The 25,233-nt window shown below is 38.0% G+C and overlaps 1 long non-coding RNA gene across 6 annotated transcripts in view; it reads right to left on the bottom strand.

Moving 5' to 3' along the window:
- Window positions 1-14,009: 14,009 nt before the first annotated feature.
- LOC138151467 (uncharacterized) overlaps window positions 14,010-25,233 on the bottom strand; it is a 30,884-nt gene continuing 19,660 nt past the window's right edge. Inside the window, exons 3-4 of one of the 6 annotated variants that reach the window (XR_011165827.1) lie at window positions 22,167-22,282; window positions 14,010-14,229 (exon numbers count right to left, since the gene is read on the bottom strand). This is a non-coding gene — a long non-coding RNA (uncharacterized lncRNA). Of the gene's footprint in view, window positions 14,230-15,015; window positions 15,140-17,692; window positions 19,829-22,166; window positions 22,283-25,233 lie in introns of those variants that run through there. The other 5 variants (XR_011165830.1, XR_011165829.1, XR_011165826.1 and 2 more) reach the window with 5 other exon arrangements.

Genomic DNA, 25,233 nt, shown 5'->3' with positions numbered 1-25,233 from the left:
CCTTCTCTAAGGCAGGGATGGGGAACCTTCAGTCTTCAGGCCACATGTGGCCCTCTAGGTCTTCAGGTGAGGCCTTTTGATTGAATCCAAACTTCACAGAACAAATCCCCTTAATAAAGGATTTGTTCAGAAAACTTGGACTCAGTCAAAAGGCCACACTTGAGGACTGGGGCACTGGAGGCCACAGATCCCTGTCCCTGCTCTAAGGGAAAAGCTTCAAAATAAGTTAATAGTTCTTCGTTGAGAATTTCTAGTGTAACTTCTTCCCTTTCTCCTTTGTCCCATTCTTCTACCCTCCAAACTCCTAACACAGGTTAGGATTACCCTCTGCCTTATCAGATGCCTTTGCTTTTTTATTTTCTCCTCAAACAGTTATTCCATTCTTCTCCTGGATAACTTGTAAAGCAAACAGGGATTAGTCTAGCCCTTTCACCTTATTCTGTTAGAGGGAGACCAAACATTACCTTGTGAATGTGTACTGGCTGAAAGGTAAACCTAGTACGCTCTCTGCTTGTCACTGCAAACATCTTGACTTTTATCCTGACTAGAGAAGCAAGATCCTCAGGCCTTTCTCATTTGTACTGTGAGCCCTGATGCTAATTCATAATAAACTTTCTATTAGGCTTACTTGGTCATTGGCTGATGATTCAATGTCTTGACACTTGACGTCTTAATATTTTTATGGTGGCAGAATTCCCACCTTTTCTTGAGATATGAGTCTATCTTATTTAGCTGCTTTTATTTTGTAACGTAGATTTATAACATTCCCTGAAATTTCTAGAAAATTTCCCTGAATGTCCTTTGTTTAAGGGACTCAAGAAAAATTCAAATACCAGTAAGACTTCAAACTAATTCAATCTAAATGCCTACCTCCTCCTTCCTCTTTGCTTCTTCTACCTTATACTTCAGATACTACCCTTCCTCACCTCCCCCATCTCCCACCTTGCACTTCCCTGTTTACAAAGCTTCTTAGAACTTCAGAGTCAACTCCCCAAGAATGAAATTCCAGTTCCATGTCTGATGGAAAGAAACAAATCTGAACTTAAGGGATATCAGAAGGGAAAGTAAGGGAATATTTATTAAGTACCTACTATGTACTAGGCACTCTGCTTTACAAATATCTCATAAGAAGCAAGTCAATCTAGCCTAGATGAGGAAATTGAATACCAAAAAAGTAAAGTGATTTACCCAAGGTCACACATCTCATTAGTGGCAGAGCTAGGAGTAAAAAGGGCAAGAGCATCCAGTGCTGTTTCCATGATAGCAGGCTCTCAAAGGGAGAACACAATTACACCAAAAGCTACCAATCCAAAATAATGTTACCCTGGATCAGATTTTTAGAGTATATGTTTAAGGGACTCCATTATGGTTTAATTTAAGGGTTACAGTGTATGGTTTAGGGAACCCAAGCATTACTTTCAAGTCTCAACTAAAGGTCATCTTCTACAAAAAGTCTTTCCCAGACCTCCTTAATCTTCCCTTGAGATTAGGTAGGTGGCTCAATGGATAGAGCAACTGGCCTGGAGTCAGGAAGACCTGAGTTCAAATCACTTTCCCCTATTTTCCTCAGTTTTCTCATCTGTGAAATGAACTGGGGAAGGAAATGGCAAACCACTCCAGAATCTTTGCCAAGAAAACCCCAAATGGGGTTACAAAGAATCAGACACAACTGGACAAAAACAACAAACCAACATTATCCCCAGAATATCATATGTTCATAGATAGATATCTTGTTTGTAAAGAGTTTTTTCCCTAATTCTTGTTCTCCATTTCCCCTCCATTAAACTGCAGAATCCTTAAGAGCAGGGACTGGTTATTGTTGTCTTTTGCTTTAATTTGGGTTGGCTTTTGCCTTTCTTTGTGCTAAGTACAGTGCCTGGAACATAATAGGCACTTAATAAATTCTAATTGGCTGGCTGACTTTATTTTGTCTCCTAAACTTTTAAGGCAGTTCCTTCAGGGCTTTCTCTACCTACTTAAATTCTTTGGGAAAATGTAATAATTTCATTATTAGTTAAAATGGTTTAAATATTAGTAACAATTAGTATAATCCTACTTTAACACATCAAAATAACTGTGATTTCACTGGTATTGGTCTTCCCTCCATCAAAGAAGTTCACAAATTTCTCCATTCTTTAATAAGTCAATTTCATGACCAAGTCAGTTAAGGCATCATGTGTAGTGTATAATCCCAGGACCTGGGTTTAAATTCTGGGTTTAAATTTTTTTTAATTACCTGCATGAATTTGAGAAAATAACTCAACCTTACTGGGCTTTAGTTTCCTCATTTGTAAAATGAGGGGCTTGGCCTAGATGATCTCTAAGATTCCTTCCAGTTTTAAACCTATGGATCTGTGAGCTGAAATGAATCACAAAATAGCCAGTCCTATGGTGATGAGCCTCTCTGAGCTTACTGAGACCCAACTTATACAAAGTCTTTGGTCAGGTCTGTACTTTAAGCCTTTCCAACTTTATAATCTCTAGCAGGTCAAAAAGACTTTAAGATCCCAGGGCCACCATACCATATTGAAGAACTGAAGTAGGACCTTACTGAAGGAATAATAATACTAATAATACTCTTTTATTGGAATAGCACCTTTACCTAAATTTTCTTGATTCCAAGTAGACTGCTCTTACCATTAAACCTCCTAATTCCAAACCAATTTGCTTTAATAGTTTGTTTTCCTGAAGAATCAAACTTACCACTCCTCAAGAATACATTTGACCATATAGCATTCCATAAAAAGCTTCTCTGACAGTAATCTTTTGGTTGTATGATAGATAGATAGATAAAGCACCCAGAAATGCTTCCTTTTGAATGAGAGGGGGAAAAAAGATAATTCCAGGTCCCTTGAATTGTTCAACAACTTTATGTGGATTCACCATAATGACAGAAATGGTTATTACCTTACCCAGAGATATGTAATAAGTATTTGGTAACATTGATCCTTGGCTGTTTGTTTCTTACCATGGCTGAGGCCTACAGTTTGAATCCATTTGAAAACACTGAAGAGTTAACTTTTAGCCCTCACAGAAACATTATGACTGGGTAAAATTTTCCATTTCTTCTGAACCTGTTGGGAAACACTTTTCAAGTAAACTCATTAAAAAATTTCCGCAGTTGATTTCATTTTCTCAAGTGAATTTTTGGGTCCCAAATATAATGAAGTACAACGATAGACAGAAATAGGCATTGGCTGCCTTGGTGGGCGCTTTAAATTTTTCTAGCAAACCAAGGCCAACTCAGTTCACATAAAGAAACAATAAAAGTAAACACCAAATAGTAATGTCAAGGTCACTCACTGTGAAGTCACTTAGAGATTAATACATTGTTTGGTAGCACTAGATTAGCTATCTAAATATTACAGATGATTAAATAGAGGTCACAGAGTGGGAGTGGGGAGTAAGAAGGAAGGAACAACACCCAACAATTAAATGTTATTCATTACTGTAGGGCTATCCTGCTTTAGGTCAATGGGGTATGACAATGGTAAATTTACAAACAGCAATTTTTAATGTTGGTAAATTACAAATATATATATATACATAGACATATATTTTTAAAATACATATATGTATACATATACACATACCTTTTCAGGGTTGCTCATCCACTTTTGATGTCTACCAGGTACACAACTCTCATCTGTGGCTCTAAGATGTTGTAGCATGAGCATCAGTCACACCCCAGTAAAATCATTTTGGCCAACAGGATAATCCAGGTTAAGGGAAACTGACAGGCCTCAAATCCATTTATAAGTTATGGAGATTTCTATGCCAAGTATGTAATGACTTCATCCAGCAGAATGGGTGGATGAGAATAATTTCTTCAAATGACCATGAAGGCAGCTGAAACAGGTGCTGTGGAGTACTGAGAGCCTGGTCAGACATCAAAGATACCAACATCATCCACTGCACCCTGGGTCATCACCAGTTGTCCTGATTTTTGTCTTGCCACTGGACTTTTATGATTCTGGAAGAAAGAGTGAGGCTGACAACTTTGTGCAATTCTGCCTCACTTAACTCCAATTTTACACATGAGTCAAGACATAAACCCTTGATTTCATTGGTCTTCGAAAACATGGTGGTATGGTGGTATGATATAATATATAATGACAAATATATGATAAATACACACATACATTTATTATTATGTTAATTTTATGTGAATATTTATATAGAAGTATGACATAATGGTAAATATATATTTATAACTACATAAATATAACACATAAATTATAAATATGTTTATAAATAAAATCATAAAAGTTAACCATGTAAATACAGATATTTATACTTATATGATTAACAAAACCTTAATAGCCACTAAAATCTTTGAAAAAAGCTCTTATGGAAATTCCCCCACGGTTTCTATTCCATTCAAGAGAGTCTATGTGACCATGGAACTGCAGATTTAGTGTGTGTAGAGGATAATAAGGTGGGCGCAGACATCCTGGAGGAAGAGATCACCAAGTTCCAAGATTATGTGTAGAGCACTGACATTGCTACTTTCAACAAGATCTGAAAGATTCCTGAATGTGTGTGAATCTGTAACCAAAATAAAGACTTAGATTTGAGGGGGGAAAAATAACAAACCTCTACTACTACATGGATGTAGGCTCTGGTCTCAAATAGACAGGGTTCAATCCTGAGGGAACCTGACCACTAAAAAAAAAGTGGCTTTTCTCCTACTTTCTAACCCTATCCTATAGTATATGGGCTCTTTATCTGGGATCTTTGATCTTTATATGTACCTATATACAGATAGATACATATATACATGCATATTCGTGCACATATATGTGCATGTACACACATACGAATGTGTGTATCATATTTTTAATCCAATATATTTTATTTTGTGAATTTTTCAATGACTTCTTTGTGATAGAAGCCTAGTAATAGAATTTCTGGGTCATTTCTCAACACCTTGCAATCTAACTTTAGCCTCCACCACCCCACTGAAGCTGCTCTTACCAAATACCTTCTTAATTGCTAAATCCAATGGACTTTTGTTAGTTTACTTTCTACTTGACCTCTGTAACATTTGTTCCTGTTGATCATCCCTCACTCATAGTTATTCTCTCCTCCATTGGCTGCTATGACACTGCTGTGTCTTGGTGATTCTCTTCCCTGTTTGACCCCTCCCCAGTCTCTTTTACGATATCATCAATCCATCTCCAACCCAATTAATGTGATCTTCCTTTGTTCTGTCCTGGACCCTCCTCTTTTTGCCCCACACTCTCATAGAGATCTTATCATCTCCCATGAGTTCAGTTATAATCTTAATTCAGAAAACTCTCAAATATTTGGGGTTGTACATTCAGCTCTAATCTCTTTCCTAAGTTCCAGTTCCATATCACCAATTTTCTAGTAGGTATCTCCACCCTGATGTCCCACTGGCACCGCAAATTGAACATGTTCAAAACAGAACTCATTAAATTTTCCCCAAAAACTCTTCTAAACTTATTTCAATTGAATACACTACTTTCTTTCCAATCAACTAGTTTGCAGCCATGGAGATATATCCAGCTATCTTTATTCTCTTGCATGGCTTATATCCAACCAGGTGCCATATTTTTTGTTGACTCTGTGTTTACAACATTTCTTGAATTTATCCTTTCCTCTACACTTACATGGTCATCATCCTAGTTCATGCCCTCCTCAGCTCTTACATGGAATATTGAAATGATTTCCTGGATTGCAGTCTCTCCCTCTCTCATACACCCTTTATATGGTGTAATTGGACCAATATCTGCTAGATTTTCTTCCCCCTAACCCTCATGCAACATAATTAACTAGTTTTTCCCTGAAAGGTAACAAAGTAGTCCTTAAGACTTGATTGGCAAGTCAGAATGAGGATGAGGAGAGGGAGTCCTAAGTCTCAAGATGTTCTTCCCTTGACCAGCTTCCTTATAGTCTCTGGCCATTTTAAAATGTATTCCTAGTCTCCTAAGCATATAAAAAGGCCTCCCCAGTCCAGTCAGGGTCCATCAGACTTGGCAAATATCTCAAGACTTCGAGAATCACCACACCCTGATGACCAGATGCATTTCCATATGGAGACAAGATTGGGTTAATGGACACATTTCGCCAAGCCAAGTGCTGGAGTACACTTTGAATTTCCCTTTTAAAGAAAGTATATCTCCTTTTAATAAGTACTGCATGACCTTCAAGTGCCTCATTTTATCCCCTCAAACATGAACTCACAGGGGGCTGGCCTGAGTTAGGCCTACCTGCCACATGTAGGTAATAAAATGATCTTCCTCAAACACAGCTTTGACCATATTATCCTCCTATCAATCAATCAATCAATATTAATATTAATTAATATTAATGTGCCATGCACAAATTCTACTAGGAAAAACCACATGTGCATAGATAAATAGGTACAAAATACAAATACATACATATACATATTTGGCATGGTAATTTCTGAGAGAGGGGAGACACCAACAGCTCAGAGGATCAGGAAATAATTCATGTAGAAAGATATGAACTGAGATGTGAGAGAAGATAACAGAGGTGAAGGTAAGTAGGAAGTGCATTCTAGGCAAGGAGGGACAAACTATGGAGAGATTCATTTGGAAGGTGGAATGTTATATATGAGGAGTAGCAAAAAAGCTAGTTTAGCTATAGAGTGGGCAAAGGGGGTGATGTATAACAAACTTTCAAAGGTAGACTGGAACCAAAAATGTCAATCGCTTTAAATTCCAAACAGAAGAATTCATGCTTGATCTAATAGGTGATAGAGATCCAGTCACTGGATCTCTTTGAGCAAAGAGTTGATATGGTCAGACCTATGCTTTTAAGAATAACCTATTTGGCATCTATGTTGAAGAATGAAATGCAGAGGAAAGACAATAGAAGCTAAGAGATCAATTAGGAAGCTACTGCAATAGTTTGCTTGAAAGGTAATGAGAGCCTGAGCTAAGGTGGTAGTCCTTTGAATGAAGAAAAAAGAATAGAAAGGAAAGATGTTAGGGAGGTAGATTCAACAGGACTTAGCAAATGATTAATGGGGGAGAGGGCAGGTTTTATAGGGAGGTGGGAGAGAAAGAAAGGAATCAAGGATGACTTCAAGGTTGTCAACCTAAGTGACTGAAATGGGGAAATTAAGAGGAAGGGGGAGTTTTTGGAGGCAGATAATAAGCTATTTGAGTATATTTGAGATGGCAGCTGGTGACTAGTCAGCAGGCTCCCTGTTGCCTCTACAGTAAAATTTTAACTCAACTTGGTATTTAAAGCCTTCGCAATTGAGCTTCAGCTGCTTTTTTAAGACATTTCATATTTCTCTTTATACATATAGTGTTCCAGCCAAAGTAGCCTCTTTGATTTCCCCAAAATCGGTATTATAGTTCCCACTTCCTTGTTTTTATACAGGTTGTCCCCCATGGCTGGAATTCACTTCTTTCTCATCTTGTAAAGTCCTTTGTTTCTTCAAGGTTCAGCTTAGGTGCTACAGAAAGATTTTCCTGTATTTCTGCCACTATTCAAATAATATTTTACTTATTCATCTATTTTTGTGTTTTTCCACCAATAGAATGTCTGTTCCTGCAGGGAAAGGACTTCCTTATTTTTTTTATTTTACATCCCCAGCATTTCATGCAGCACCTAGCACACAGTAAGTGCTTAATAAATCTTGTTTGTTTATTTTTTTGGAGGGGGGAAGGCAGGGCAATTGGGGTTAAGTGATTTGTCCAAGGTCACACGGCTAGTTAAGTGTTAAGTATCTGAGGCTGGATTTAAACTCAGGTCCTCCCAACTCCAGGGCTGGTGCTCTATTTACTGTGCCACCTAGCCACCCCAGTGCTATAAATCTTAATAAATTGACAGAGTAACTACAATATGCTCTATTAGGTGCTGAGGATACAAAGTGAAAAACAAATGGCAATTTAATAATCGTTGACCCCAGAAAATCAACTGGTTTGCTTTTATTTGTCCATATAGTCAGTTCTGGAAAGTTCTCTGGGGACATGGGTAGACTCTTTCCCAATGCATAAATGGATCTCAAGCAATATATTCCTAGTTTTAGTGGAAGTTTTGTGAGTTTGAGATGTTAGGAGTTTCTACATCCTTCAGTGAGAGTCAATTGGTATCAAGAAGGCTTTCTTGTATTGGACAGGATGATGTCTGAGAAAAGGAAGCTAAGCCCTGGCATGATTAGCCAGATCTCTTAGGAATGTGTGATTTTTCCTGTCTGGCAGTCCCTGACCTCATCACTTGTTGTGGACCAGTCAGAGGCAATATTCTGACTTGCAGCATAAACCCCAGTATAGGAGGGCAGAGTCCCTAGCAGTAAGAGCATCCACCAAACTTCTGCTAAGCACAGGTAGGCAGTCTGGCTCCCTGAAACCCTTTGCATAAGGGAACAGATTCAATCTTGTCTTAGACCAGCAGCTTTAGGACCCCAAAGTGACAGTGTGATAGCACTCAGGCCTATGGATACTCTCTGTCCCATCAAAGGGCTAAAGGGCTCAGGCCCAAGAAGTAGCAGTTATTTCACCTCAACAAAGAAGATAAACAATTAATCCTAGCAGAATAGGCAGCTGGGAGAGACAGGCTCCATCAGCAGTGTCTGAGAGAGAGCAGGCACACACACACAGGCCCTAATGGCAGTGAACAGCAGAGTGAAACTCCAGTGGCAGGAGAATGGGCATTTGTATGTTTGGTGGCCATAGGCAAGCCCACTGCAGCCCATTGCCTATTGTAGTATAAAACTGATTGACCCCCTCCACAATGCTGCCAGTGTAACGCCCAGTAAGGTTGTTAACTCCTCCCCAGAGAGGACTAAAAGGATCAAGGACTAACATTGTTGGGAGGGAGCTTGCTTTATGGCAACAAGGGGTAGGCAAACATCTCTACCTAGTCTCCACAAGGAGAAAAAGAAAAACCTTTCACAGGCCCCTCATGGGTCTGAGATTTTGTCTTTTTTCCCATTCCCTATGTATGAATCCCAACAGAGGTCTCAAAGAGGGGTTAGTTCTAGCTAGTGGGCCACTGAATTCTCACTGGGTAGTGGATGATACAGGGCCTTTATCCTTGACCTTGATGAGAATCCCAGGGAAAGAGGAAGGACATCTATGCCAATGTGTGCCTCCTAAAACATCAACTCAGTCCCTACTTTTATATGATTCTCAAGATAGAATCTATTCCTGCTTCTCTTCCCCATGAGTCCCTGTACCGAGTTCAAAAAATCTTCAGAAAACTGATAAATTCTGGGATAGTCTGTGTCAGTCATTTTTGGAGTCTGATATCTCTATGACAATGCTGACTGGGCAATGGTAGCCTGGGAACTCAAGGGTTACACCTGTATCACTGATTCAATTATATTCATTTCATTTAAAAAATCTTGTTGGGTAAGAACAACTGTATTTGATATCCATTAGTGCTGTAAATCATGGTATAAGCCTAGCTTTGAACAAGGAAGTTGAACTTTCCCAGCATTAAATAGGTTCAGGTTTCAGTAGAAGCTCAGAATGCATCAAGTTGAAGGATTTTTTTGACTGGGTGCATTTTCTCATGCCTAGTTACATTCATCTTGCTTCTTTGTTTTCAGAATACTGTGGATTTCTTTCAGGAAGTGTGAAGGCATAACTATTACACCATGGTGCTTCAATACTCCAAAAGACTCATTTTTGAGTGAGGAAACTCCCTCCACCAATATGGATCACAACCCTCCCCTGCCCCATACCGTTGTGGATGGTTTCATGTGACAAAAATAATAATAATAATCACCTGGTGGGCCTGCCTTTTGATAATTAACCCCTCAAATCTCTGTTCTTAAGAGAATATATATAAAGTTCATTTTAGGGCTGGTGCTCAAAAACTTTCCACTCATTGGAACCTGCCAGACAGAGCTTGGGTTTCAATAACTCAGGATCACATGGACACCATGAAGAAGTAACAGAAGAGGTCTTTAGTGGCAATAGTGACATCATAAGCTAGGCATCTTACAAATTCAAGTAACTAACCAGAATGCACAAAATTGACTGAAATAAGATAATATTCTGTGTGCCAAGCAAAAAGTGATTGAGTTATGAGGTCACACAACTGTACTTCTCTATAAATAGGGCAAATTACATTATGCTTCATTTTGGACTGAGGTTTGCCCCACCCAATGTGGGACAGGCTTCTGAATGCAATAGGTTCCTTTCCATGTAACAGATCTCCTTTTTATTCTCAGGTAATTTCATTTCTGGTGCAGCTCCCACCCACTGGAGATACCTCCTGTTTCTAGCCAGCTATTATCATTCATTTAGATCTTTGATCATAGTGAAGCAAAAAGGTTTAATTAGTTTTTGGGACAAAATATAGTAACATCACAAAGTATTATATAACATAAACCCTACTGTGAATATTTCTCAATGACTATAATTTGTCATTCCTCTCCATTGTCTCCCATCATCGACCAGTCATTCCTGGGCAGTGGGAAAATAAGCCAGGGGTTTTATGGTGACAATCCCCCCAGGACTGAAGATGGACAAGATGTGAACAGATGAATAAGATATCATTCAAGAAGAGTAGTTATGCTGTATTGACTTAAAAACTATCAAGGGAAGAAATTAGGGCCAAAAGAATGATACCTGGGAGAAGAGGGAGGTGGGGGGAAACATAGATGGATAGTGATCAGTGAAAGGATTTCAGGAAATTTAGGGAAGGGTTGGGTTAATTAAGGAAGACAACAAGTTGTGTTTTGGATATATTGAGTCTGAGGTGTGCACTGGATACACAAGCAGAGGTGTCTAACTAAAAATTGGTGATGTCAGACTGAGTCAGTCAATAAGCTGTTATTGTTTTTTATTATGTGTTTGAAGTCTAACTCTCTTTAGCTGAAGGTCCCACTGAAGAAGAGGTTTTGAATGCCATTAGGATTCTCTTTGTGCTGATTCTACTCCAGTTGATATTTACAAGGCAGAAGGTCCACTGCTCACATGGAAGCTGACTGAAATTTCCTGGGTTACATGGCAAGAGGAGGTTATCCCCCAGGAGTTCAAGGATGCCTCCACTGTCCATCTCTATAAAGGAAAAGGAAGAAGGTTGACCTGTGACAATTGGGGGTAGGAGAGCCTTCTCTTAGTCATTTTTGGCCAGATTCATACCAAGCTCCTCCTTAATAGACTGATCCTTCACCAGCAAAATAGTCATCTATTCAAGAACCAGTGTGACTTCAAAAATGGCTGAAGAACAGTCAATATGATTTGTTGCTGGACAACCCAAGAAGAAATGCCAGGAGCAGAACAGAGGCCTTTTATGGTGTCAGTCATGAGGGTTTGTGGAAGATCATGGCAAAATTTGGCTCCTGGGAGAAGTTCACAAATATTGTGTGCCAGTTCTACAACAGCATGTTTATACAGGTTCTGGATAATGGACAACACTTTCACACTTTCCTAGTCACCAATGGAGTGAAACAAGGCTGTGTGCTTGCTCTCATGCTTTTTTTTTAACATAATGTTTTCAGCAATGTTGTCAATGAAGATAAAAATGGAATCAAGGTTAGATATGATACTGATGGAAAACTATTTAACTTGAAAAAGCTACAAGCCAAGACTAAAGTGGAGGGAGTATTGGTGCATGATTTTTTGTTTGTAGATGATTGTGCATTCAATGCAGCTTCTGAGGCTGAGATGCAACAGAGTATGGATTGCTTCTCTATCACTTGTGCTAATTTTTTCCTGACAATTAACACTACGAAAACACAGATTTTCCACCAGTCAGTACCACACTGTCCATACATGGAACCATTGGTTACAGCAAATGGGAAAATGTTGAATACTATGGATAAGTTCACTTACTTTGACAGTATACTTCCCAGGGATATACACAGAGATGATGAGGTTGATGCACACATTGCCAGAGCTAGCTAGTTTAGGAAACTCTAAAGGAAAGTATGGGAGAGAAGAGGTATTATATTGCCTACCAAACTGAATGTCTACAAAACCATTGTGCTGACTTCATTGTTGTACGCCTGTGAGACTTGGACAGCCTACCAGTGTCACACTAGAAAACCAAAATGGACTATTTGTGCCCAAACTGTGGTAGAGCCTTCCTAGCTTGTACTGGTCTGATCAGCCATGGCTGGACACACTGTACCTTGACCCTGACACAGTGATGTCATTTTGATCTTCTTCCAGCACAAAGGACAACAAACACAACCACTAAATGTTTACTATGCTTCAGACACTGTGTTAAGAGCCAAGGTTACAAATAAAAGCAAAAACACAGTCCCTGCTTTCAAAATGTGTATATTCTAATGGAGGAGGCATCATGAAAATAACTATGTACATTATAAATGGAAGAAAATCTCAGAGGGAACATACTGGGGATGTGTTGGAAGGGAGAGGGACCAAGAAAGAATTTTTGAAGAAGATGGGATTTGTACTGAGTCTTGAAGAAGGTCAGAGAATCTAGGAGGTAAGGGTGAGGAGGAATAGCATTCCAGTCATGGTAGATAGCCGGGAAAGAATCAAGAAATAAAGTCCCATATGCAAGGAACAGGTCACTGTTGCTGTATTGTATAGTACATGGAGGGGAATAAAGTGTAGGAAGGCTAAATAAAAGGGCAAAAGGCAGCAGGTTGTGTAGGGCTTTAAATGACAAACAAAAGATTTTATTAGAGTAGGAGGGTGGCATGATCGGTGCTACACTTTAGGAAAATCATTTTGGCAGTTGAGTAGAGATGGAATGTAGTGAGGAGAAATTTGAGGTAGGGAAACCACCCAGCAGACTATTGCAATAGTATTGGTATGATGAGCTAGAACTTAGGAGAGAAATTAAAGTTGAATATAAAAAGATTTGGAAGTTTTCTGAATAGAAACCAAAATTGAACCCATAATTGCTGATGAGATCACCAAAGATTGCAAAGAAGGACAGTCTTTAAGATGGCACATGGATTATCCAGACTCGTCAGAAAGTTAAGAGGAGAAAGAGAAGAGAATAATATCAGAAAAGTATCAGAAACGAGAAAATCCCTAACAGCAGGGGGCGGTGAACAATTTCAAAGGCTATAGAGGATTCTTAGTTTTGCCCAGCAGAGGTCACTGTGGCTAATGCAGGCCCAACCTTCTTTTGAAGTTTCTACACTCTCTCTCCTCCTGCTTCTGGAAGTTAGAGGGAGGAAAAATCCCAAAGTACCCTGGCACGAATTAACCAGTTTGCTTTGGAGAAAATGAGATTAGTGCTAAGAGTTTTAGTCGAGGGTAAAGGTCCCAATAGGCAAAATGTTGAAATAGCAAAGAAATCCTTAATGCTGCTGCTGCTCAATAAACAATAAAGCAAAAGGGAGAAACAGAGTCACTATTGTTTCAGTGATTTTTTTTTCCCAAAAAAACCCTGAATTCAAAATTCAATATTTCTCTTCTAGATCCTCTTAATAAACCAAGCACAAGAAAAAAGCTCCAGCCAACAAGGGGCTTGTAAAGCCCTTGAAAACTGTCATCCACATAACTCTGCTCTCTCTCTCTCTCTCTCTCTCTCTCTCTCTCTCTCTCTCTCTCTCTTCCTGTCCTTCTCCAGATATCTTTTTAAAACTTCCACTGAATCACCAACTCCTCTGTCCACTACCAGTCCCACAATTAGAGTCATATCTTTTTATCTTCGAAGAAATACAATTTCCAGGATCTTTAGCAACTTATGCCTCTTTGGAGGCAATCAATCCAGCCTTGCCATGAGTGCTGTTACATTTTAAAAGGCTATCAGATTCAGCAGTTAAGAGATAATTAGAGGGAGCAGTTTTAGGAGAAGGATTGTGTTAGAAGGATATTAGCAGCATAGAAAGAATGACTATTAGTATGTTAGAGTAACAATGAACACTGGGAGACTGATTTGGAAATCAGTAGATGACAGAAACAAGGATGGGAAGATGATGGTATAAATAGATAGGGTTATTGAGAGATGGAGATAGAGAACTGCTCTAGAAGCAAAAGTGCTTCCTGAGTAAGGAATAGACAATCCCCTTTTCTTGGCCCTACAAATCAGAACAAGTGGGAAATGAAATATCTCCCAATGAAGAAGTTTGCAATGTGCTGTTCTCAGGAGGTGCCCCCACTTTATTTAATGAGGTGATTTGGTAAAGTTTGGGGTCCTGAAGTGGTTTGGCCACTCCCTCTTCTCTTTGATTTCCACTCGCTAGTTGTGTAGTGGTAGTAGATAATGCTTCGTAAGTATGACAGCAGGGCAAAATTTTCTCTCTCCTTCACTATCTTCCATTTCTTTTCCTTTGGCATTGACCTGGGTTGGAGATTAAGAGAGAATACAAATCTGGTTTATGTAATGGGAAGGAGAAGGAAAAGGTGAAAATACACAGGCACAACTAGGGAAAGATAGAAAGTTCTTATTCATCTTTGCCAGGCTATCTGTAATCAATAATAGATACTAACAGTGCATTTGTTAATTCTGAAACTAGGGTGCATACTATACCTAAAATTATCATGATGACTCAAGAGTTAATACTGGGGAAAGCAAAATGAAAAATTCAGTGTACATTAAAAATTGAATCGCTGATTATTTGTTAGGTAAGATTGTAAATGGAATCTGTTATCTGTAAAATACATTTAACAGTGGAACAAATATTGACTCTGGAGTTAGAAGGCTTGGGTTCAAATCCCACCACTTCTCTGATTACCTCTGTGATCTTTGGCAAGCTATTTAATCTTCCTGGGCTTTAATATCCTCATATATAGGAAGAGAAGGTTAAACTAGATGGCTTCTGGGGTCGTTCCATTCTTGCATCTATAAGCTTCAAATGGGAGGGGGGAGTTTATTCTTATCACTGTAAGTATAATTTCAAGACAAAGTTTCAAGAAGCATGGACAAAAATTTCATAGCATGTCATGAACATTTGCCTTTTGTTAATGTGTATGCAGTAAAAGGTGCCCTGCCACACACATGTAGTATTCTGGTGTTGTTATGGGGCCCAAAGGGAGGCAGAATAGATATCTCTAGCCTCTTTTCCCCCTACTCTTCTCCAAGGGAGACTTTATGTTGATGACAAAACTGAAATCAGAGAAAGAATACCTAGGAGAATATCCAGATAATACAGATTGAAGGAGCTCTCCCACTGGGAATGAGGTCACTTCATTTTGTTCATATAAAACAGGCTTTTATATTCCTGTGAACATGTGCAGGTTGTTGTCCATGGCTGAAAAGATAAAAATTTGAAAGTCCTGCTGTAAAATGTGGACAATCACATAGGAATTAATGTAGTGTTTTGGGGATATGTTTGATTTTGTCTGTTTTACTTTGCCTCCACTTTACATAAAGGTCATAGCTATAGAAGATCAGAGCTAATTTACTATTCTTTTAAATTTTAGCCCCAAACTTTTAAAATTATAATCCATCTTGTATTCTATTCTATTCACTGACCCACTCTAATTTTCCTCATAACCTTTCTTAATGACTAATCTTTCTTTATCAAAACAACATACCCACTGGCATTCTCCCCTATGAAACTTATACAGACACCAAAGACTTTCCCCATCCCTTTTCTATGAAAAATAAAAAGCTCAACCCTCCCTTTACACTTTCTTTAAGCCAATAATCTTGCTTTTAGTAAGCTTTGTTTGTCACTTGTTCTACAGGAAAGCTGCTGAATAAATCAACCACTTGATACTTTGGTATTGATAAGCTCTTGAGAAATCAAGGGACTTGTTCTCTTATACCAAGACTTTACCTGTATACTATCCTTGGTTGTATCATATAACTGGAGTTAGATCACATATCAGAGGTAAGTAAACCCTTCCTTTGTAGCCAATTACACTATAAAGAGATTTTTTTGGGCAGATGATCAACAATAAAAGATTTTAGCAGCATGGAAACAGTGGAAATAATATTGGGTTTATAGTCAACGTATCTGGATTCAAATCTTATCCTGCTACTTTCTGTGGAATCAGGTAAGTCCCTTCACTTCTCTCTCTTGCCCTTAATTCCCTACTTTCTAAAATGAGGGGTAGGACCAGATAATCGATAAGGTCCCTTTCAGATCTAAATCCTATGTTCCTAAGCTTTTAATGAACAACATAAGCTTTTGATTACAGGGGTAGATTCGGCGGCACTTAGCTCTCAAGAATGGGGACAGCTCTTGATCTTTGTAGCCTGTGGAATGTGCGAGATTTGCTGGTGTGGTTTTTTGGGCTGTCCTCAGAAGGAATCTAACCCTTTTATGTGTACTTCTTTTGACTGGTTTTAAGTCTCATTACATCTGAAGATAATATGAGGCAGAGAAGGATTATAGGCATTCTTCAAGATGTAAATGTGAATAGAGAGCTTGGGGGAAAACAGGTAGGTCAGGTCAGCCTGCCTTACAGAAACAAAGCCATTTTTCAAATAGAGGAAGAAGCAATGGTGTTTCCTAATGGCACTCAGGAAATTTTAGGCTACTGAAATACCATAGGGCAATATTTTAGAACTGTAAGTACTTCGTACTTAAGGAAGTATGTACCTTTGGTACTTTATGGAACAGTAGCCGTTTCTTCCAAAAAGTTTGTTGATTTCAGAGTGGAACAGCAAAGAAGTATTGTAATAAGGGAATAAACATTTATAAAGTACCTATTATGTGACAGACACTGTGCTAAGCACTTTACAAATATTATTTCATTTGAGTATAGCACAATAGCAGAAAGAACACTAAATAAAGAACCAAGGGACCTGAGTTCCTATCCTGTTCCTGACCTTAGACAAAAAGGAGGATATTATATATGTATAAGATGCCTTTTAGGTCTAAGTATATCTGAATTCTTTATTCAGTACATTTTTATACATCTTTTCCTACTCTTTTGTGCTTCCTTTATGGAGGTATCGACTCTTTTCTCATGATTCTCTTGTATCACTTCTTTTCCCATTTTTTTTTCTAACTCTCTTATTTGATTTTAAAAATCCTTTTTGAGTCCTCCAGGAATTCTTTTTGGGCCTGACACCAATTCACATTTTTCTTTGAGGCTTTGCATATAGGTATCTTGACATTGTTGTTCTCTTCTGAGTATATATTTTGATCTTCCCTGTCACCATAATAACTGTCTATGGTCAGGTTCTTTTGTTTATTTATTTGCTTGCTTTTTTTCCAGCTTATTTCATTACTTTTAAAGTTGAGTTCTGCTCCTGGAATAGAGAGGCCACTGTCTCAAGCTTCTTGTGCCAGGGGCTACAGACCCTGACTGCTTGATTGGTGTTATATAGGCACTACAAAGGGCCTGACTACTCTTCACCTGGTGCTGCCCTGAGGCCTATGGGGATGGGGGTGGGGGGTGAGGTGGGGACCTGGCTGCTGACTGCTACTGCTGCACTGGGACTATACTCCCCTTTTGCCAAGGTAGATCAGTAACTGTTCCATGTTTAATCTTAAGAGAATTGCCATTATGAACACTGAACATGTGATAATCTGTTAAGATGGCTTGGTAGGCTAATCATTTTTTAACCCACTTGTAACTGGATTAAAGACTGAATTCCATTTTAAATGGGGGACAGTTGTCAATGAAGGTAAAAGGATAGACCTGCACAATTTGGCAGTAGGTAGGGACCAAAATTAAAATAGGCCAAACTTCTTCTAGGACACAGCTAGATTTTTAGCATCTCACTTTCCAGGTAAAGGTATAATTAATGATTAAACTATTTTGCAAATAAACCATATTTTTAAAAGGGAGATTTCAATTAATTATACTTATTACTTAAGATTTTTATTTATCATGAAATTACATTAATGTCAAAAATTACTTTGCTATATGCTACAAGTTTTAACATATTTTTCAGGTTTTCTTACTATTTACATTTAGTTAATGGGAAGTATTATACTTCTTGTCAGAAATTTATCATACTCTGGAATTGTGTCTGAAATTGAGTCCTTTCAAAATCTAGAAACTAACCTTAGTAGCCACCTCATTTTCTGAGATTACTTTCTTGAAAAACCATTGTTCCCCACTGAGGTTTTTCAACAATTTGTACACTTTAATTTGTTTTCATTGGTGTCTAATTTGCTTAAGTCAGGATATTTTTATTCGAAATGGTGACAAAAGATTGTATTTCTTCAGAATGGCTATTACTTCTTGGCAAACAAGTCACAATATTTTTTCTCATGTGTAAGTAAACAAGTATCTATTTGTGCACTCTGCTTTAAACACTCTATGTTCTGATGTGTTTTTCTTTTTTATCACCCATTTTACAAAGTCACCCCAGAAACCTTAATGTTAGAACCAAAAAATCTCCACAGCAACTGCTCACATACAAAGAAACATTGAACTGAGTATCTGACCTTGAAGAGAGCACCAGACACTCATTAACTTGGAGGGCAGTAGCACAATGAAGGATGGGAAGAAGCCCTCGAGTTGCTGTTAGCGGGTGTTAGCTGACTTGGCACGCAGCTGTACTCATTTTATTCCTGTTCAATGCCAGTGATGACCAAAAAACACAGAGAAAAGATTTGATTCTCACTCCTCTCACAATAAAGACAGACTGACAGTGGTTGTTTGCTTCAGGTCACATGATAAAAGGAGAGCGTGGGTGGTGGCACCCACTTGGTAATTTACATGATGGCACAATGGTGACTAGTGGAAGGCGGGTCAAGCAGGACATGGACAAAGCACTCGTTACATCTTCAGTTTCTTTTACATCCTCTACATTTTTGATGGAGCCCCTGAAATTCTTTGGCCGGCCAGCCTGTCAGCTATATGCTGTGCAGGTCTGTACTAGCAGATGGGCAGAGAGAGAAAAGTCTCTCCAGAAGACCAAACATCCACCCCAGGCATAAAGGATACTGGCAACCCGAGTAGAGGAAGAGTAGTAGATTTTTTCCATTCTACTATGAAGGTAGGTAGCTGAGGTTATTTTCTTTCTCCTCCATCTGCCCAGACAAAGAATTTTTCCCCCTGGACCTTTTAACTCTCAGCATCCAGTCCACCTTAAATCTTTCACAGTCTCTGTTCCCTGAAAGTTAAGGCTTAACAAAGTCACACACAGGTTTACACAAAGTACCAGCATCACAGTCATGCTTCCTCAGTCTTTGGCAGCTCCAGCTGGCCCTCAGAAATCCTCAGCAGCTCTAGCGGGCCCTCAGACTCAGCAGAAGTTTCAGCTGGTTCCCAGAATCAAAATCATTTCATCCAGGTTCTCCAAATCAAAATCATCCTCTCCAGCCTGGAGGGGCCTTTCCTCCTCAGCCTCCCAGGCGGCAGCAGCTTCTGCCTCCACGAAGCTTGCTCCAAGATTTGTCTTTCCCAGCCAGGGTCTTTCCTTATATACAGTATTACTCCTCCCTATTCAGCCCCTTCCTGTTATGTCAGCAAAACAGGATCACACCTTCTGTTTCTTTAACAGAGGCTTGATTAATTACTAAGTGCTAAGTATCTGATGCCTTTGCCAATACAAAGGGATCAAATTACATTACTATTATACCCCAGTGTTGAGATTTTTGCATTATTTAGCCTGAGTAACTCAGGGTTCTCTATAGCCCACAAAGTGAGTCATTGATCATCAACAATTACCTTTGCAAAGGCAATTTTTGCTTGCTTTTTTCTTTGCAACATGACTGATATGGAAATAGTTTGCATGATTTTGTATATATAATTGATATTCTTTGCCTTCTCAGTTGGGGGGGGGGGTGAAAGAGAAAGAGAAAGAATTTGGAATTCAAACCTTTTTTAAAAAATGAATGTTTAAAATAGCTAATAATTTTTTAAAACCTACAATGAAACAAGGTCAGTCATACCAAAGACCAAAGGAAATGAAAAACAATGCTAAGAACTGACAAACTATTTTAAAAGCCTAATTAATCCTCATAAAGATGTAGAGCCTAAAGGTATTGCTATTGATTCCTCAGCAGTGGGGTGAAGGATTCTTGAAGCTGGAAGAACAACAAGAAAATTAGTTTGTTTTTTAAAAACAATTTAACCATTGTTAAGAATAAAATTGTTTTGGGGTGGCCAGGTGGCTCAGCAAGTAAGAGCACCGGCCTCAGTGTCTAGATAACCTGGGGATCAAATCCGGGCTCAGATACTTAGCACCACACCCAGAAATAACTGGCCGTGTAACCTTGAGCAAGTTACTTAACCCCAATCACTTTAAAAAAAAAAAGAAGAAAAAAAATTGTTTGGTATGAGCAATACAATAAAAAGGCTGGAGTATTGAATAAGGGGAAAAGGTAATTTTTGCCAGTGAAACTTGTTTTTTCAATCAAGGTTATGCCATTGACAGATGAAGTCTACCTGAGCATTTAAGAACTAAAAAATTTCATCATCCTGAAAAACATCTATCCAAAATATGTTTTCAATTTTTTTCACTTCTAATAGACCTGGAAGTCTTCTTACCTTGGGGGAACAATGAACTATGATAAATATATTGACATGCTGAGAAGCAAAATTGTTCCAGGATGATAGGAATTTCTAAATGGAATGCTATAATACAGCCTTGTACCACATTACATCAGAAAAAGATTAAGAAGTTTACTCAAGAGATACAGATAAACAAGCTTCATTGGCCTGACTTATGGCCCCTTGAAAACCTATAAACTAGACTTCAAAAAGGGACTGTTCATCAAGAGTACACTTAATTCTCTGTGATAAAGAGTATTTTTGTGACAAAATTCTAAAGAATGTGTCAAAATCTTGTGAATTCAATGTCAAATCCTATAAAATAAATGATTACAGCAAAAGAGTAGATATTGCATGTTAAAAGTTCCTTCAAAACGTAAAGCATTGTAACTTAGTTTATTATATAAGTTAATAAATTTAATTTGTTCCCATTAAATTAAAAAAAAGAGGGAGAACTGTGAATATAGGTCAGCATCTCCTTAAAACCAAAACTCGGTGTCATCTACTGACATATTTACTTTAATCAATCAATCAATTTTTATTAAGCACTTTTATAAGTATTTTATATGCCAGGTACTGGCTAAGAGCTGGGGATACAAAAAGCGGCAAAAGATAGTCCTTGACCTCAAGAAACTTACAGTCTAATGGGGGAAGACAACATGAAAATAAATATATACAAAGCAAGCTCTATTTAGGACAAATAGGAAATCATGAACAGAAGGAAGGCACTTTTACTAAGTAAAATAGAAAAAGACAACATGACAAATTAAGTGGTAAGGAAAGATCTCCCTGCCAATAGGAAGCAGATTCTTCCCTAGGTAACCAGTGGGGGAAGGTATATATGCAGAGAATATATGTGACTAGGGAACATGCATAGAAGAAGCCTATGTGGAGTACACATGTGCCTAAGGCACCTTCACAGGTAAACACGTGACCACCACATATGTATGTCACATGTCTGTATAGAGCTGCTAGTATCCTTTGATGTTGTCATCACATTGCTCTCTGCTACTTTCTACTGTGTCTTCCCCTTCCCGGTCATCTCCAGTCGTCTAATAGTTCCTGAGCTGCTCTCTGCTACCATCTACTGGAGTGTAGAGGTTGCACCCTGGAGACCTCCTGTTAAATTGCTGACAGTCAGGCTTTGACCCCCCAATTGTATCTAAGTACTCCAACTAACAAATGTCACAGGTGCTGTCTAGAGCAAATCTTTTTTTATTAAGGGGATTTGTTATATGAAGTTTGGATTCAATCAAAGGGCCACACTTGAGGACCTAGAGAGCTACATGTAGCCTGAAAGTTACAGGTTCCCTACCCCTGGTCTAAAGTCTAGGTTAATGTACTTTCTCCTCTCAACCCCATGCCAATCTGAGATTAGCACGAAAATGAGTTTAGTATGAAAATGAACCTTCCTAGGGGCAGAAAGGAGAAGCTAGGTAAAACAGAGAGGGCTTTTGGTCTTTATTCCTATCCTTATTAAGTACACCTAACAGTAACAAAATCCCTGACATGTATTTCATTCTAGTCTACACAAACTTTACTGGTCTCACTAAATCTGCCTTAATCCACCCTCCTTGTAAGGCTGAAGTAACAGACATGTTTTTGACTTGAGGCAAAAGGTATTGGTTCTTCATCTGCAAAATCCACCATTTGCTCCTAATTCTCCCCTCTTTGACTGAATAAAAAAAAATCTAATCCCTCTTCTATGTGACAGCATTTCAAGATAACCATCCCCTAAGTCTTTTCTTCTCCAAGCTAAATATTTCTTTCTGTCAGTTAATCTTTGTATAGCATGATCTACATTCCAAGATTTCCAGATAAAATAAATTAGTTTGAATGGGAAAAACATTACTTCAGTGGATCTAAACTCACCTCAATGTGCATCCTTCCACCAATGGTGCAGAATGAGACTGATCCATGCCTTCTCCTAGAGTGCAGCTCTTTCTCATGAATTCCCAAAATTGTCCACTGAGAATCTGCCCAACCTGCTAAAGATTTTGGCCTGCCATTACTACCAGTGGCACTAACCATCTTTTATCCCTCACTCTCACTACATGATGGGCCCAACTGCTTTTTCAGTCATACATTTTCTTGAGGAAATCACTTGCTTTTCTTAGATGTAAACCATCAATGGTAGTATCTTCCTATCTTTTTATGACCACCTTTCACAGTGAACTGTGTGGCTGAAAATGTAGTTTGGTAAAGTAAATAGGCTGTGAAAACCTACCTGTTTCCATTTCACATTTTCAAGGATATCACTTACCATTCTCATAAAGATTTTATAGACTTCTGGCAAATATAAAAACATGAAAGGTTCTAGTTGGGCCCATGCAACATTTGTACATTGGGAGCCTGCAGGACGTTGGGTCTGTCATTATGCCAGGGTAAGAAAGGATTCTTCCTTTTTCCACCTCTTGACTGGAATCACTTCTTGTCTTTTCAAGCACCACCAGTGGGAAGCTGCCTGCTCTTCTGCCAAACTTGGCACCTTGTTATCATCAACTTTTCTAACTTAGTAACTAATGAGAGAGAATCAACCAAGAGGTACTTTGAAGCAAAAGCTGATCAAATGACATCTGTGCTTGCTTAGTGTTCCATGAGGTCACCAGGAACAATCTGAGAATAACTGTGTACACTGCAATGGTGGGTGGGTGGGAGGAAATAGTAAAGAAGTCAAGGACTTAAATGAAATTTTAGAAAAGTTAGAATGATAAAATTGTTGATTAGTAAATGACAAAACTGAGAGCTTGGCTGATATACATTAGTACTTACAATAATGTAAAAGACACAAGAAGTAAGAAATATACATTTTAAATAATTAAATTTCCTAAAAAGAAATTAACCCACAAGAAAAAAAATGCCAGGGCCAAATGAATTTGCAAGTAAATTCTCTTTTTTGGGGGGAAGCAATTGAGGATAAGTGACTTGCCCAGGCTCACACAGCTAGGTAAGTGTCTGAGGACACTTTTTGAACTCAGAGTGGGTATTCTGTTCACTGTGCCACCTAGTTGTCCTTGCAAATAAATACTTGCAAATTATATTTAACATTTAAAGAGCAATTGATTCTAATATTACATAACTGTTTACAAAGATAAGAAAAAGAAGTCCTACCAGAATCTTTCCACAATATAAATGTAGTCTCAATGCCTGATCCAAAGAGAGATTAAGTAGAGAAAGAAAACTGTAGATTAATATCTCTGATGGATAGGGATAGAGTCTGAGACTTCAGTGGTATAGGAAACTCCTAGGGAAAGAAACTATCTACCAATGAAAGTTGGCACCTTCTCTGTAATTTGCACTTGTAGAGAGCTATCAAGAACAAAAAAGGAAGAGTGATTTGGCCAGGGTCACACAATCCATATGTGTTGGAGGCATATCTCTACTACAATATGTTACTTCTCATTCCTAATGGATATTAACACAATCATATGAAAAGTAATTAGTACATCATTTTGAAAAGACTATACACTATAGCTGGATTGGATTTATACCAGTAATGTAAGATTGGTTAAATATTATAATAGTATAAACATAAAAGATCATATTAATACAAAACCAATATTAATTACATGATTATATCAATACATGTCAAAAAAGATTTTGAAAAAGTTAAACATCCATTTCCACTAGAAACACTGAAAAGTGCAGCAATACATGTACCTTTCCTTAAGGTGGTAAATAATATCCATCTAAAACCAGGGATAAAGGAGTAAAAAGAAAAAGAAAGGGTATTATTCCATAAAATACTGAAAATGTTAGTTATAGCAATAAAACCAGAAAAATAAAGTGTGGAAATGAGTCTAGAAAGAAGATAGAAGAAACAGTTATCACTTCTTGCAAAATTCTCTAAATTTTTAACTAAAAATTAATTGAAACAATAATTTCAATAAAGTGGCAAGACATAAAATAAACATTTGTAAATCATCAGCTTTTCTGTACATTACCAATAAAACCCATTGGGAAGAGAATGAAACTCCTTTCAAAATAACTGCAGAATATAAAAAAATATTTTTGTCATCTGCTTACTAAAACACACAGACAGGCACTACAAAAATACAACTACAAACCACCCTTATATAAATATAGACCTAGCTGAACAACTGAAGAAATATTAATTACTCAGCACTTGGCCATGCAAACACAATAAAAATAACAATACTGGGGTGGCTAGGTGGCACAGTGCACCGGCCCTAGAGTCAGGAGAACCTGAGTTTAAATCCAGCCTCAGACATTAACAAAGAAACTAGCCATGTGACCTTGGGCAAGTCACTTAACCCCAATTGCCCTCCAAAAAGCAAAAAAAAAATACTGCTTAAATTGATTTACTCAGTATAAATTCTAACTTCTAAAGAAAAATTACATCATACAGATAGAAAAAAATAATAAAATTCATTTGGAGGGACAAAAGGTCAGGAACATCAAAAGAAAAAATGAAGAAAAATGGGAAGGAAGAGGACCTGACAGCATTAGATCTCAAACTATACCACAAACAATAATAGTAGATTAGTGAAATAGATTAAATACACAAAAACCAGAAACAAAGGAACATTGTAATAGTGTTTGATAAGCCCAAAGACTTGAACCTCTGGTATAATGATACATTATTTGTCTATAACTACTTGGAAAACTTGAAAGAAGTTAAGGTAAAAACTAGATTTAGATCATCACTTTACATTATATGCCACAATAAACTTCAAGTGGATACATGACTTAGGTATAAAAGGCCACATCAAAAACAAGTTAGAAAAATAGGGAAAGAGAGGTGGTGTAGTGAATAAAATACTGGACCTGGAAATAGAAAGACCTGATTTCAAATTCAGAATATGATATTTACTAGTTGCATGATCCTGGGAAAATTATTTAACTTATGTCTGCCTCAGTTTCCTTATCTGCAAAAATGGGGAAAATATTATGTAATGGTAATGTAATTTTGAATTTG

The sequence above is a fragment of the Petaurus breviceps genome, unplaced genomic scaffold (assembly GCF_028583685.1).
Source record: "Petaurus breviceps papuanus isolate PSGF00001 unplaced genomic scaffold, PetGlider_PUasm1.0 90897, whole genome shotgun sequence".
NCBI lineage: Eukaryota > Metazoa > Chordata > Mammalia > Diprotodontia > Petauridae > Petaurus > Petaurus breviceps.
Note: the sequence above shows the minus strand (reverse complement) of the source record. Positions and strands in the feature narration are given on the sequence as shown.